This window comes from Durio zibethinus, chromosome 5 (assembly GCF_047325235.1).
Source record: "Durio zibethinus cultivar Kanyao isolate XHJ-2024 chromosome 5, ASM4732523v1, whole genome shotgun sequence".
In the NCBI taxonomy this organism is placed as follows: Eukaryota; Viridiplantae; Streptophyta; class Magnoliopsida; order Malvales; family Malvaceae; genus Durio; species Durio zibethinus.
Genome location: NC_143166.1, coordinates 19,733,174 through 19,750,296, shown reverse-complemented (window position 1 = coordinate 19,750,296; position 17,123 = coordinate 19,733,174). Strand labels below are relative to the sequence as shown.

The 17,123-nt window shown below is 32.2% G+C and overlaps 1 non-coding gene across 1 annotated transcript; it reads left to right on the top strand.

The window, feature by feature from the left end:
- The first annotated feature begins 12,557 nt into the window (after window positions 1–12,557).
- Window positions 12,558–12,663, top strand: LOC149518759 (small nucleolar RNA R71). Its single transcript, XR_016342508.1, has one exon. It is a non-coding gene; the product is annotated as a small nucleolar RNA R71 (small nucleolar RNA).
- Window positions 12,664–17,123: the final 4,460 nt, after the last annotated feature.

Sequence of the window (17,123 nt, the reverse complement as noted above, 5' to 3'; positions counted from 1 at the left end):
TGGTAAATTGTTTGTATTTTTCCTCTAAACATAGTTGTATCTTCCTTTAAGGTGAGCTTTGGGATTAAAACAACCTCAAATCTAAAGGTTAACTTCCTTTCCAATAATTTTTTTTGTCAACATGTGGAAGTGTTCATTGATGGCATGTGAAATGATGGTTTTTCCCTCATTTAATGATTTTACCTTCTTTTGTGTTTTCTTTTCATTCATTTTGTGTTCTAATGATGATCTTTTGATTTTATGGTGCAAAGAATTTATGAAATGGGGTCTAAACCTAAATTTATGCTCACATCCAAAATCTGACCTCATTTTGACCAAATTTATAAGAATGCCCTAGAAAGAAGTTTTTAGACTCTTATTGCTCATTTAATGTCAAATTTTACATTTAAGATCCCAAATCATAATTTTATTAACTTTAAACCTTAATTAGTGATTGGACAAAGCTTTGCAAGTGCACAAGCCGTTCAAATAATAATAGAGACTATAAAAGTTTAAAAGTCGATCCCACATGGATTAGTTAAAGACATTCCTAAGCTAAGTACCTATTATCCCCATATTCTTCTAAAGTTGGCTTTATCAAAAAATAAGTGTGAAAATTAACTATAAAATAAAAGTGAATAAAGCATAATATAAAGATGAGTAAATGAAAAAAATGATCAAGAATAATAAGTACATGAATGATGTCAAATGAAAAAAATGCAGTAATTATACTAAATGAAATCATATTTAAAATGAAAATTAAGATCTAAAAATCACAAAATTCAGCCTAAACCAAAACTAGAAGGAAAATTATGAAAATCGTAACTAAATGAACATTGCAAATTGAACGAACTTCTAACTACTGTTTTGCATTAAAATTTCATATGATAAATTTAAAGAAGCTCGAATTTCAAAGCTTTATAAGAGAACAATATGAAAAATCACTTTGAAAAGAAATACCTTGCCCAATTTTAAAGGTAATTCTTGTCTTTGAATATTAGAGTAACGTCGTAATTATAAACATCTACCAAGACTCTAGAGGTCATAAGAAATGGTCTGTCTAACGGTAGAGGTAGTTCACTATCTTTCATGTCTAGTACATAAAATCAATAGGGAAAACACATTTACCCATTTTTACAAGGACATTTTCTAATACTTTTTGTGGTTTCTTTACAAACCTATCAAGAAATTTAATACTAAAAGTTGGAGGCCTTAATGCACCAACTTTTAGCTATAAAAAACATTCATGGCCATTAGATTTGTTGGCCTTGAATTGATCAAGAGTTTTGATTTGATAAAACAAAAATTTGCCTAACTTGAATCAATCTTTTCTAAACTTAAATTGAACATTTTTCCACCCTTATATCTTGCCAAAATACATTTAAGAACCAAAACAAGTCAAATTCTCAGAATAAAACTTGAAATGTGCAACTTTTGATAGAATGGATCAATCCATAAGGGAAGGGATCGATCCTCTCCTTACCAGATCGATCCCCTAGCAAATGGGATCGATCCTGCCTTTTTCCAAAATAAAAAATTCCTTATGTTTTGGCAAAAACCAATCGATCTCCTCCTTGTAGGGATCGATCAATTTAGGTTTTAAAATGACCAGATCGATCCCTTCATTCAAGGGATCGATCACTTTTTCATATAAAAAGTGTTCATCGTACAATTTTTTAAAAAAGGGATCGATCCCCTCTTCAAGGATCGATCGGTTGCTCAAACAAAAAGCTTTCCAAATTTGAAAATCTAGAAAAGGGATCGATCCCCCCACATAGGGGATCGATCACCTAACGAACCAATCGATCCCTTTGATGAAGGGATTGATCGGGTAAGGCAATTTAGGCACAAAATTAAGCTTTCTCCAACATGAACCAATTGATCCCCTAAGACAAGGGATCAATCCCTTGAAGGTTAAAAACTCCTAACGATTATTTTTTGTTTGAAATTTTTACAAGTTTGAAGTATTAAATGCTATCCAATGGCTCTTAACTTCTTCCTACCTATAAATCATGCATTGTATTGTAGACTAAGAGTAACAAGAGCCAAGAAAACTTATTGCTATCACCTACTAATTTGCTCAAGCATTCAAAGTTGTTTTAAGTAAAAAAAATACAGAATTCACATCAATTCTTCTCTATTTACTTGTCCTAACCATTGTGTACTTAAAATTAGCAAACACCCAACCTTTGTGAGGTTCTTAAAGTTTGCAAAACACTTCAAACTTTTGTATTGTGAGTTTGTAAGCTTAAGAGGGAGGATAACCCTTAAGAGTGTGTTGAGTTGAGTTCTTGTAAAGCTTTAAAAAGCTTGATTGTAATCTTCTTTATATAGTGGATTGAACTCCATGGCAAGAGAGGCTAAAGGAGAAGATGTAGGTACCTAAGGAAAGACCAAACCTCTATAAATCGCAGTGTTATATTCTTTATCCCTAGCTTTTATTTACTTTCAATTATTGTGTTTAATTGTTTAGCAAAATTTATGCTTATTGAATATTATTTTTGAAAACTTCATTAAAACCAATTTACCCCCTTTTGGTTTATTCTAAATCTTTGAGCTAACAATTGGTATCAGAGCTAGTACTCTTTTTTATAAGTTTAACAACTCTTGAGTGATCCTAAAAATAGGTCAAAGAAATATGATAATCAGTGTGGAAGAACCATCCTCAAGCTACAATAACTATACTGGCCAATAAGAAGTGTGTCTCATAACAAATGAAACAATTGCAACATCTCTTGGAAGTGAAATGCATTCAATTGTTAGACATCCTCTCTTTGCTGGTGACAACTACTCTTATTGAAAGACTAGGATGGGGTTGTTCATTCAAGCTAATGATTATGAACTTTAGAGGGTCATTATAAATGGTCCTCAAATTCCAATAAAGGTGGTGGATGGTAGAAAGGTGATCAAGCTAGAGAGTGAATGGGAGGTAAATGACATGAATATGGCTTAACTCAATGCCAAAGTAATGCATACACTCTTTTGTGTATTGGGACCAAGTGAGTACAATAAAGTTTTCTTGTGTGAAAATACAAAGAAAATTTAGGATAAGCTAGCTGTTACTTATGAAGGTACCAATCAAGTGAAGAAGACAAAAATTGGCATGCTCACTCATGATTATGATCTATTCAAGATGAAACCAGATGAAACCATTAGTGAGATATCAAATCACTTTATCGACATCATTAATGATTTAAAAGTTCTTGGGAAGACTTACTCAAATATGGAGATGGTGAAGAAAATTCCCAATAGTCTACCAAAGAGCTGGGAAGCCAAAGTGACAACCATTGAAGAGTCCAAAAACCCTCACACACTCTCTTTAGATGAACTAATGGGCTCTCTCCTCATTTATGAAATAAAGATCAAAAGGGGACAAGAACCAATCAAAAAAGGTGCATTACTCTCAAATCTACTTTTCAAGAAGATGAAAAAAATTTTGGACAGGAGGAAGATGATGAAGATGAAAAAATGGCCATGTTTGCAAAAAAATTTAAGAAGTTCATGAGGATGAACAAGTTTTCCAGCAAAAGAAGACCATAAAGGGAGATGACTAAAAAGGAATTAAACAGAAGAGAAAGGAACCAAATTATTTGCTATGAATGTAACAAATCAGGTCACATTAAACTTGATTGTCCTTTATGGAAAAAGCAAAACATGACAAAGCCAAAGAAGAAAGTTATGATAGCAACATGGAATGATAGTGACTTCCCTAATGATGAATTAAATGAAAGAGAAGTAGCCAATCTATGTCCATGGCTCTTGATGAGTCCAAGGTAACCTCTAGTTCATGTGATTTAAATTCATACACATTTGATGAACTACAAGATGCCTATGATGAGTTAGCTATAGAATTTGAGAACATGAGCATGAAATATAGGAAAATGATTTGTAAATTGAAATTAGAAAATGAATCATTGACTAAAGCAAAAGAAGATTTAGAAAAGGAAGTTGAACTCTTGAAGTTGAATGTCAATGACTTGAATAAGAAAAATGAAAAATTGTATAATTCATTTTCTAGATTTTATACGGGACATCAAAAGCTCAATGACATGCTTGAAACACAAAGAGCTTTCTTTGACAAATATGGACTAGGTTATAATGGTGGTAACAAAGAAACTCATTTAAAGAATTTCCTTCTTAAGCTAAATAATTCATCCAGCATATGTGCACATTGTCATAAATTGGGTCATTCAATACAATATTCTTCCTTGAAGAAAATCACTTATAGAGGTAAGCTCATTAGGAGAGTGTGGATTCCAAAAAGAGTTAGCACATCTTAAGATGAGATTACTAAAATGAAGTGGATTTCAAAATGCACAAAAATTATTGGTATTAAAACTCAAGGAACCAAAAAAATTTGGGTACACAAAACAAAATTTTAATTATGTTTTTGTAGGTGGATGAACATTGCTACAAAGCCAATTCAAGCAAGAACAATCCATGGTACCTTGATAGTGGATGCTCAAAACACATGACCGAGGATAAAACTCTTTTCAAGGACTTGAAAGTTAAAAATGGATGAGATGTTACATTTGGTGACAACTTAAAAGGCCAAATTGAAGGGATTGGCTCTATTGGTAACAATTCCTCTACTACTATTGAAAATGTTTTACTTGTAAAAGGTCTCAAGCATAATTTACTTAGCATTAGTCAATTGTGTGATAAAGGATTTAGGGTTGTGTTTGAATCCATGTGCTGTTAAGTAATTGATATCAAAACTAACAAACTTGTTTTTATTGGACATCATCAAGGAAATATTTATGTAGTGCATCTAAATGACCTATATTTTAAAAATGTTTGTTTTATGGCTCAAAAAAAAAATGAGAGTTAGATTTGGCATAAAAGGCTTGGACATGCAAGTATGCATGTAATTTTAAAACTTTCTCAAAATGATTTGGTTGTTGGTTTGCCAAAGTTGAAATATGAAAATGACAAGGTTTGTGATGTATGTGCTCAAGGAAAACATAAAAGAACTTCTTTCAAACCTAAGAATTGCATTTTAACTACTAGACCTCTTCAACTACTTCATATTGATCTTTTTGGCCCTACTAGAACAATAAGTCTTAGTGAAAAATAATATGGGTTTGTTATTGTTGATGATTTTACTATATTCACATGGGTTTTCTTCTTGCATTCAAAGAATGAGGCTTTGGAAAAATTTATCACTTTTAGCAAACAAATATAAAATGAAAAAGGTTATTCAATTACTAGTATTAGAAGTAATCATGGAAAGGAATTTGAAAATCTTGGCTTGAATGTATTTTGTAGTGAAAATGGTATTAGCCACAATTTTTCTGCTCCTAGAACTCCTCAACAAAATGGGGTAGTGGAAAGGAGAAATAGAACTTTAGAAGAAATGGCTAGAACCATGCTTTGTGAAAATAATTTACCTAGATATTTTTGGGTAGAAGCTATAAATACTTCTTGTTATATTATAAATAGAGCTATGATTAGGCCAATTTTAAAGAAAACCCCCTATGAGCTTTTTAAAGGAAAAAGCCCTAACATAAGCTATTTTCATCCTTTTGGTTGCAAATGCTTTATTTTGAATAATGGAAAAGATGATCTTGGTAAATTTGATGCAAAAAGTGATGAAGGGATTTTTCTAGGATATTCTTTGAATTCAAAAGCTTATAGAGTGTTTAATAAATAAATATTAGCGGTTGAAAATCTATACATGGTATCTTTGATGAGTTTAACCCACTTCCGAGAAAGATGCTTTTTGATGATGATGATGTAGCTATACTTCGAGAATGGATCAATGATGCACCTCAAGATATTGAAGAAAACAATTAAAAGAAAGATGATGAGTTCATGGAAGAGCCACAACACATAAAGAGAGAGCCAAATCATCTTAGAGAAAGAAGGTATGTTAAAGATAATAAAATCATTGGTGATCCAACTCAAGGGGTAGAAACTAGATCCTTTTATAATATGTGTAATTATGTTATTTTTCTATCTCATTTTGAACCGAAAAATATAGATGAAGCCTTAAGAGATGATCATTGGATATTAGCAATGCAAGAGGAATTAAACCAATTTGAAAGAAGCCAAGTATGGAATATTGTACCTAGGCCTAGTGATCATCCTACTATAGGCACAAAATAGGTTTTTAGAAATAAAATGGATGAGCATAGGAATGTTATTAGAAACAAAGCTAGAGTGGTAGCTCAAGGGTATAGTCAAGAAGAAGGAATTGATTATGATGAAACCTATGCCTCGGTTGCAAGGTTAGAGGCCATAAGGATGTTACTTGCATTTGCATGTTTTAAAGATTTCAAGCTTTTTCAAATGGATGTCAATAGTGCATTTCTTAATGGTTTTATAAATGAAGAAGTGTATGTAAGCAACCTCCCAATTTTGAAAATCCAAAATTTCCAAACCATGTTTATAAATTAACAAAAGCATTACATGGTTTAAAACAAGCTCCTAGAGCTTGGTATGAAATATTGTCAAATTTTTTGGTAAAAAATGGTTTTAATATAGGGAAGGTTGATACTACACTTTTTATTAAAACAAAAATAAAAGACATTTTCATAGTGCAAATTTATGTTGATGATATTATATTTGGTGCTACTAATGAAATTATTTGTCAAGAATTTGCTAAGATTATGCAAGGTGAATTTGAAATGAGCATGAGGGAGAACTCATATTCTTCTTGGGACTATAAGTAAAACAAACAAAAGATGGCACATTCATCAATCAAGCAAAATACATTAAGGATTTGCTCATAAGGTTTGGATTGGAAGAATCAAAGCCTTGTTTAACACCAATGAGCACTTTAACAAAACTTGACAAAGATAAAAGAGGTAAATATGTTGACTTTAAACTTTATAGGTCTATGATTGGTTCATTGCTATATCTTACTACTAGTAGACCCGATATTATGTTTAGTGTATGTTTATATGCTAGAATTCAATCTTCACCTAAAGAATCACATTTATCTATTATCAAAAAAATCTTTAGGTACTTTAAGGACACCTCTAATTTAGGATTATGGTATCCTAAAGGTTCATCTTTTACTTTACATGCCTATTCCGATGCGGATTTTGGTGGGTGTAAAATTGATAAAAAAAGTACTTTTGGTACTTGTCAATTGTTTGGAAATATGCTCATATCATGGTTTTTCAAGAAACAAAATAGTATTGCTCAATCTATAACCGAAGCCGAATATATGGCAACTGAAATTTGTTGTGCTCAGGTTTTTTGCATTAAGCAATAATTGGAGGATTTTGGAATAACAATGGATCATATTCCCATTAAATGTGACAATATTAGTGCCATCAATCTTACTAAAAATCCAATTCAACACTCTAGAATCAAACATATTGAAATTAGGCATCACTTTATTAGAGATCATGTTCAAAAGGGTGATATTGTGCTTGAATATGTTGATACCTTGCATCAACTAGCTGATATCTTCATAAAACCTCTTGATAAGGATAGATTTTATGCAATTAAAGGTGAACTTGGCATGATGAATGTTCCTTGAAGTGAATTTCTTGATGTTATGATGAATAGTGCATTCTTGATTGATCAAATGTGTGTTTATCTAAATTTTTCTATGATTTGTGCATGATTGTATGCTTGAATGATCATATTGCATGGTTTTTAAATCTATTAATTAAAGAAAATGCTACAACAAAAACCAATCGATCCCTTTTGGAATGGATCGATTGGTTTTTCACCCCATAGCCAAATTAAAGGGAAAACATAGGGAATCGATCGATCCTTTTTGGACAGGATTGATTGGATGTATATGCAGTAGCCAATTTTAGATGAACCCATGCAAAATCAATTGATCCCCTTGGGATAGGATTAATCAGGTATTCAACTAGTAGCTACAAGAAGTCTAAAATGAGCAAAACTGATTAATCCCCTTCAAAAACGATCGATCAGTTCCATGCAAAGAACCATAACTGATCGATCGGGTCATGCCTTTTGGGCGTGATAAAGTCAGGTCTCCTTCAGTTTGACCTATCATTTTAGCTTTCCTCTTCGGTTCATCTTCCTTCCAAACTCATCTCCAAACCCTAAACACTTCCACTCATTTCTTACCTAAAATTGATCTTTCCTACCAACATCTCTTGTAAATTTTTTCACTCCTACTTTATCTCTTGTCGAAATTACTCTTTAGAACCCTCAAAATGGCCCTAAAAACCAAAGTCACCATCGGTAGAAGAAATCTTTCAAGGGAGGCTTCAAGCTCAACACTGAAGCCATCTTTCAATCAAAATTTCAATAATCCAAATGCCAAGGACTGATATAAGATGCATTTTACAGACCATGAAGTAAAGCCTGAGAGGGTAATCTCGTTAGCATTCATTCAATCCATAGTTTTCCCCTATCTGCATGTTTTTGAAGAATTTGGTTAGCTATATTATTTATGCCAGAAAGGTATATTATTTGAGAATTTAGTAAGAGTTTTTTATAGTAATGCTAGCTGTGTTCAGATTGAATGATCAAATAGGTATTACCTTGATAGATTCAGAACTTATGTGATGGGAAGGGAAATATTATTTACCCAACAAGTGCTAGCTAAAGCTTTTAAGTTAGATAATGAGGGGGAAACAAACACTAGATGTGACGAAGTGCAACTTGCTCAAGAAATCTTTAGCGATCACAATCTACAAGTTTCTCCCACTCAAGCCTCTAGGTTATCCATGCATGATAGGTTACTGTACCTCATTGTTACTCATGTTTTAGCACCTTTTGGGACACAATACTCTACCATTAGGAAAAAAAATTATTGGTGGATGTATAAAATAAGAATAGACAGAAACCAAATTTGGTGCACTTCATTTTTCATGATATGATGAAAATAGTTCAGAATAAAGATTCTACTTTGGTATATGGGTATGCAATAAGCAACCTTTTGAGGCATTTGGAGGTGAATAACAAAGAAGACAAGTAGATGATATTCAATAACCCATTTAGTATTCTCGGGGCTTCTACATTGCATAGCATAGGTTATATTCAGAATGCAGTTGGACAATGGGTTAAAAAGGGTGATGTTAGAGCTGCACAAGAGGACAAGGAAGAGCAAAAACCTTTAGATATGCCTAAACCACAAGATGAACCCTTTACCTCACCATTAAACACTCAAGGAGCCTTAGAGATGCTCTTGCTTAAGATGAACAGCTTACATTCCATGGTTGGCAGTATGAACACCAGATTAGAAACTATGGAGGGAATGCAAAATGAATTGTTAGCATAGGTTTGCCACCTTCACGCTGACATTAAACAAATGCGCTTTACACCTCCACACATGGGGCAGCCCTTTTCTCACTCTTCTCATCCTTATCAGTCTCCCCATTCTTCACCTCCACCTCAATGAACTACACTAGTGCTATTACTTATGTTTTCCTACATCATTGTATTTTGAAAATCTATCTTTGCATTATGTTTTATAAATGTTGGTACTTGATATTTATATCAATGAAATTCATTTTTCATTCTCATATGGCATGTGCTTTTGCTATGTTATTTAATGTCTGATATGAGTGGCCTTGAATTGATTATTTTGTAGTTTTGCTTTATCTTATCCTTTTTGCTATGTCAAAAAGAGGGAGAAATATTGGTATGAATGAAAAAAAATTGCTTGCTTTGATGATTCTGATGATATTGGTTTGGTGATATTGATTTTGTTTAGTTGGCTTAAAACTTATAGTTAAATTCAGGGAGAGCTATATTATTCAGGGAGAGTTTATTTTTCAAAAGGAAAAATGTTTTTCATGCAAAATTTTCATTTGGTTTTGTCATATCAAAAAGTGGGAGATTGTTGGCCTTGAATTGATCAAGAGTTTTGATTTGACAAAACAAAAATTTGCCTAACTTGAATTCATCTTTTATAAACTTAAATTGAATATTTTCCACCCTTCTATCTTGTCAAAATACATTTGAGAACCAAAACAAGTCAAATTCTCAGAATAAAACCTGAAAAGTGCAAGTTTTGATAGAAGGGATCGATCCTCTAAGGGAAGGGATTGATCCCCTCTTTACCAGATCGATCCCCTAGCAAAAGGGATTGATCCTGTCTTCTTTCAAAATAAAAAATTCCTCATGTTTTGGCAAAAACCAATAGATTTTTTCCTTGTAGGGATCAATTGGTAAGGGTTTCAAAATGACCAGATCGATCCCATCATTCAAGGGATCGATCACTTTTTCATACAAAAAGTGTTTGTCATATAATTTTCCAAAAAAAGGATCGATCAGTTGTTCAAACAGAATACGTTCATCGTGTAATTTTCCAAAAAAAAGATCGATCCCTTCTTCAAGGGATCGATCAGTTGCTCAAACAGAAAGCTCTCTAAATCTAAAAATCCAGAAAAAGGATCAATCCTCCCATATAGGGGATCGATCACTTAAAGAACCAATCAATCCCTTGGATGAAGGGATCAATCGGGTAAGGCAATTTAGGCACAAAATCAAGCCTTCTCCAACATGAACCAATCGATCCCTTAAAACAAGGGATCGATCCCCTAAAGGCTAAAACTTCCAACAACTATTTTTTGTCTAAAATTTTTATAGGTTTGAAGTATTAAATGCTATCCAACAGCTTTCAACTTCTTTCTACCTATAAATCAAGCATTCCACTGCAGACCGAGAGTAACAAGAGCCAAGAAAACTTATTGCTATCACCTACCAATTTGCTCAAGTATTCAAAGCTGTTCTAAGTAAAAAAAGATGTAGAATTCATATCAATTCTTCTTTATTTACTTGTCCAAACTTTTATGTACTTAAAATTAGCATACACCCAACCTTTGTGAGGTTGTTAGAGTTTGCAAAACACTTCAAAATTTTGTATTGTGAGTTTATAAGCTTAAGAGGGAGGATAACCCTTAAGAGTGTGTTGAGTTGAGATCATGTAAAGCTTTAAGAAGCTTGATTGTAATCTTCTTCATATAGTGGATTGAACTCTTTGGCAATAGAGACTAAGGGAGAGGACGTAGGTGCCTAAAAAAAGATCGAACCTTTATAAATCATGGTGTTATATTCTCTATCCCTATCTTTTATTTACTTTCAATTATTGTGTTTAATTGTTTAGCAAAATTTGTACTTATTGAATATTGTTTTTGAAAATTTCATTAAAACCAATTCACCCCCCTCTTGGTTTATTCCAAATCTTTGAGCTAATAAGATTTATACATGACCCTAAATCATATAAAGCTTCATGAAAATATAGATGACCAATAAAACAAGATATAGTAAAACTCTCTAGATTAGCTTGCTTTGTTGGAAGAATTTGTTGAAGTGTAGGGCTACATTAATTAGTAAGTGTAACATTTTTCAACTCTCAAAGTAGCTATTTCCATTTTGGTTTAGGTTTAGATTATGCTACTTCAAATTTCTTCTGTTGGGTTGACATCCTTGAAGTCATCCTTATTCTTTTTACCTCTTGATATTTTCTTGCACTTATTCCTCTTCAGGTTGTATGATCTCAATTAATGCTCTTTCAACTTAGTTAAGCTTTTCATCCTCTCTAATCGAATTCAAGTATTCCTCTTTTGGATCTTTCTTTTGAATGCACTATTCAAGGTCCTCCTCTATCTCAAAATTCTTGTTCATCTCTTCATGAAGCTTAATAGTTTTTCGAGGCTTCTAATGCTATGTTATCAAAGCTTATAAGAACCTCTTGACCAAATCAAAGTAACTTTTCATCCTCCATCACTAAATTCTTTTCAATGTATTCCACCTCAAATTGTTTCACAAAGCTTGGCAAATTGACTACTATAGGCTCATCCATAAGATGATCATCATTATAAAAAAAGTATACCCCTTCATCACCATAAGCATACACGGTATTGCATGTTTTCTTAACTTGTTTCTTTATATTAGATTAGGTATTACTAGGTAAGGATCCCAGTAGGTGATTGGTTATGGCATGAGATTGTTATCTTATTTGTATTTCTAAATTCTTAAAAGATGCAGCTTGGCTTTAATTAGTTATGTTTTGGGTTTGTATCAATAAGGTTAGCATCTTTTCAAAGCTTGTCTTTTTTTTTAGGGTGGGTTGCATGATTGTTGGTTTGGGCAAAAGTTTGGGTTTTGGGTAATGTTTTGGTGGTTGGCTTAGTTTTGGTTCCAATAGAAGTTTGGGTGATTTCTCCAACCTAGGTTGTAAGTATTATTATATGGATTATAGGTAGGCTTGGCTTGTTGGGCATATGGATTATAGGCAGGCTTGGCTTGTAAGGCATATTAGACCAATTTTATCTCGAATTGGCATCTATCAGTAGAATGTGGTCCTTCACATATGTCAAAGGTTACAATAGGCTTTGGATGGCTTGCACAAGGGTAATTAGGGATTAGGTTCCTAGGGCATCAATCATTTTGGTTAAGCTTGCTAATTAAGACGTGATGAAGTGAAAGTGTCAAGCTTAAAAACACCAATAGTTTTTTTATGTACCTTTTTTTCACTACTCTATTGGTAGTTGTTTACAGCCAGTTCTTTTATCAACTCATATGCCTCTTACATTGACTTACCCATTATTGCTCTTTTAATGGTTGAATCTATTATAGTTCTTATAGATGGTGTCAATCCATTGTAAAAGATTTGAATTTGTAGCCATTGTGAGAGACTATGGTGTGGACATTTATGCAATAACTCCTGGTATCTCTCCCATACGTCATACAAGGTTTCACCACTTAATTGCATGGTTATTGTAATTTCATTCCTCATTTGGCTATTTTGGTAAGTGGAAAAAATTTTGTAAAGAACTTTTGCACTAAATCATCTCATGTGGTGATACAATAGAAGTGAAGACAACCAACTCTTCATATTGTGTCGAAGAGAGAAAGGAAAAAGTCTTAATCTAATTGCTTCATCAGAACCACTATTATATTTAAAAGTATCACATAATTCTAAAAAGTTAGAGAGATTGAATCATCACTTGGTAGCCCTCCAAACTGAATAATGTTTGGACCATTTGAATAATTAAAAGCTTTATCTTGAAATTAGTAGCTTGGATCGTCAACCTTTTTTTGGATGGTTGAATTCCATTAGGGTTACGAACAGATAGTCCTTTAATGTTTTGTGTCCTTCATTTGTTGCATTTACCATTGAATTGGAGTTGGAGGTGTTGTTTGCTAACTTCATAAAAGCCTAAATGTTGTTTCAATTTTCTTGTCAAGTGGAGCTAAATTAACACTGTGAGATCTATACATATAAACAAAGAAAAGATTAATATAGATCAAACAAATAAAAGTAAAAGTTTTTAAACTACAAAATAGTAGAAATCTTTATTGATATTGATTCTTGAACACCTATATAATCCCTAGCAATGACACCAAAAACTTGATTGCTTCTTTTTATAGTGCCTGCAAGTGCATAGATCGCTATCAAGTAATAAATGAATAAGTAAAGTATCATTCCTATGAGAATTATATAATGTAATTGTTAGGTGTAGTCAAATACCAATGTTGACTATCTACTAGCCTTATATCTAAACATATGGAAAGATTGCTTGATTGCAACGAAAACAATACAAGCATAAATTGTAATATAGGCCAAGATCTAACTATATAATTGTCACTTAGAAGTTCTTAAATGTGGCCAAATATAACTAGATCTAAAGTAAACAAAAGCTTTGAAAAGATTGAATGAATGTGGGCCGAAAGTTGAAGAAAGCATAAAAGAAAAAATTGAACAAATCTTCAATGTAAATCGAATTGCTTTGAAGAAAAGATTACCAAAAATAAAGAAAGCATAAAAGAAAGATTGCTTAGGAAAATTGAAAAGAATGTAAAGATTACTAGTGAAAGAAAAAAAAGGGATCTTGAATAAGAATTCAAAAGAACTTTTATTAAAAATAATTGAGAAAACACTTTGTTATGGCTAATTTGTCGCCTTAGCTAAGATACAAAAAAAACTAAGAAAAAAAACTTAAGAAGATTAAAACTACAAGAAAGAAATAAAAATAAAAGTAGGGTGAGCATTGAATGATTTGCAATTATAGAAAGCCTTCCTATATATAGAGGTAGGCTCGACTAGGATGGGGATAAAGATTATAGGTCCTTTTACAATTCAAACTCTAGAAGATTAACTTTATCTTGATTTTAAGGTGTTGTGGCCTAACAAGGTTTCTTCCTTGGTGGAATGTCTTGGTCGAGTGGGGCTTTTTAGATTTAAGCTTAGTCATCTATGTGTCACACCATTTCCATATTGCAATCTTGATGGAGGGTTTCAACTAAGCATGGTTATCTAAGACCATATTGTTGCATTTAGCACAAACTCTTAAGATAAACCTCAAAGAGTTCTACTTTTATATAAACTCTCTTGGATAATGTTCTTCTTGCATAAAAACTTTTCAAGATTGATTTAAGAGTCCTCTTTTTATAAGATTTCTTTTTGGTAGAATGCTTGTATGAGCCTTTGTCTAAGTAGAGGTATTCAATTACCAAGTGCATGTAGGATTCCTGATTTAAGTAGGATTGCCGAATGGATATAAGAGTTATAGTACTAATAGGATTTGGCTAACTTTTCCTAGTTGCATTGGCCGAATATTACAAGGATTATGATTAACCTAATCTTACATGGAATTGCATGGCATTTATCTATCTTTCACGTCCCATATGCTTGAAACCTAAAAATCAAGAAATCTCACATTAAATGCTCAAAATTTAAGCAATTTTCATAATTTTTGAACTAAAATGGACTTGTAAATCATTATAAATTTTACTGCTATCAACTAAATTCCAAATTATATCAAATACTAGGGATTTACATTTAGGAAGATTCAAAAATTTACATATAAAGCAAGGGTTCATAACTAAAAGACTCAAGATTCGCATTAGCATTAAAGATTAATTTGGATTTACAACAAAGTCAAAGATTCACACCTGGGAAACTCTAGATTCACATCAGAGTAAAAAATTCACAACTGGATCCCATGATTCTCATCTAAAAGGGCTCAAGATTCTTATTACATTCAAAAGTGAATTAGAAAACTTAGGATTCACATTGAGTCAAAGATTCACATCAGAGTCAAAGATTCATAACTAGAGGTCTCTAGATTCATATTAGAGTAAAAAATTCACAACTTGAGGTTTAAAGGCTTTAGTTCAAAAGATTTACACAAATTACTTCAAAGATTCACCAATGGTTCAAAGATTCAAAAATGGAGTTAGAGATTCAGAAGTGTTTTAAGGTTCCCAAAAATTCCTAGATTTCTACAAATTTTCTAAAATTCACATAAATTCAAACATTCACAAAAGTTCAAAGATATGCAATTTTCAAAGATTTTGAAGTTTCAAAGATTCACAAGTTTTAGATATTAGCAAAAGTTCATAAATTTGCAAGAGTCAAAGATTTGCAAATTTCAAAGATTAATAAGTTTGAAAGATTCACAGGTTTTATAGATTTGCAAAAGTTAAAAGGTTCACAAGTGTCAAAATTCACACATTCAAAAATTTGCAAGTTTTAGAGATTTGTAAGTTTCAAAGATTCCCAAGAGTTCAAAAATTCACAAAAGTCAAAGATCCACAAGTTTCAAAGATATGTAAAAGGGTTAAAGATTCACAAATGAGTAGCTTAAAACTTTTCAAAGATCATTAGTGAAAATTAACAACTTTAACATTTTCTCAAAATCTATCTTGGCTAAAAAAATCTTTTCAATCAAATCTAATCATAACACAGTTTCTCATCTATTATTCAAAATATTCTTTTCAAAATTTTTGATTTAAGGATCAAAGTCTTATTTGAAAGTTCCTTCGACCAAAATTTTCTTTTTATGAAAAATTCTCTTATTATAAACAACTAATTTTGTCTAGATTGATTCAAATTTATTCGATATTTAGATTTGATTTGAACATTTTGATTTAGGCCAACTTAAGCATTTTAATTGGATTTATTTGATCAAGCTTGATTGGGCTTTATTTTAGATTAATTATTTTTAGATATTTTTGCATTGGTTCAGGCCTAATTTAATTTCATTATTAGGTAAATTTTAAGTTAAGGTTTAAAAGCACAATTAAAAGGCCCAAAAGTCCAATTGTAAGCCTAAATCCATTTTCAAAGTTCAGTTTCATTTTATTAGAATTTTAAAATTAAAAATTAAAAAAAAATTATTATTAATTAAAAATAAAACAATCAAAGGTTGATGGTCGAGTGGCCAACTTTCTCATATTCATTTCCTTCCCTAAATCACCAATTCCATTTAGATCTCTCAATTTTCCCTCTTATTTTGCCCCTTTAGCTTTTAACATTAATTAATCAAACACATCTAAAAAAAGTGGCAACCTTTCTCCCCTTTCTCATTGCTACTTTAAATCTAAGCGTTTTTTAGCTTTCCATTTTCAACCTATTCCTTTACCCTTTTGACTTCAAACACCAGTTGATCAATAGCTTCAAACCTTAGATAGCAACAAACTCATCTACTCAAAACAATGGCGATAAGCTCCCCTATCCAAGGTACTGCTACAACCATTCAAAGTTCACCAAGTTTATAACATGAGGGAAAGAGATAGACGTGAGAGTGAGAGCAACAAAAATCCTAAACGCCTTATGGGGAGATGAAATAAAAAACTCATTGCATACCACCCAAGCAACCACCCTCATTGGGCCTTTTGTATCATGACCAACCTAGCCGAAAGCCACTATTATGACCCATTTTAGCCAAACAATTCCCACTTTCATTGCTTTCATCGCCATTAATAGCCCTATTGTACCATTTTCACCACCACTACCATTTCATCACCAATAGTCCACCAGTCCATTAACAAAAACCACTACTACTATGTTACTCTTACTAGAACTACCTAATAAAACCATGAGCCCCTAGCCCCCATATTCCCTCATAGCCGAAACCAAACTTGAGACTGCACTACCATTTCCTTTAGCCCATCACCACAACCACCATAGTTTCCAATTTACAAACTCACTACATCATAAAAATCCTAACACCTTAATAAAAACACCATATTTTTCCAACAAACTACCCACGCTACTAGCCAACCTCCCCCAACCACCAAAAGGTCAAACACCACCCTTTACTTTTATTAAAAAACCAAAAAAATCCAATAAAAAATAACAAAGACATCCCCAACAAGGAGTTGTGACATAAATCAAAAATTAAAAAGAAAAAAAGCAAGATAACAAAAAGGGGAGGGTTTGGTTTATGCTTCTTTTTAGGATTTAGGGATAA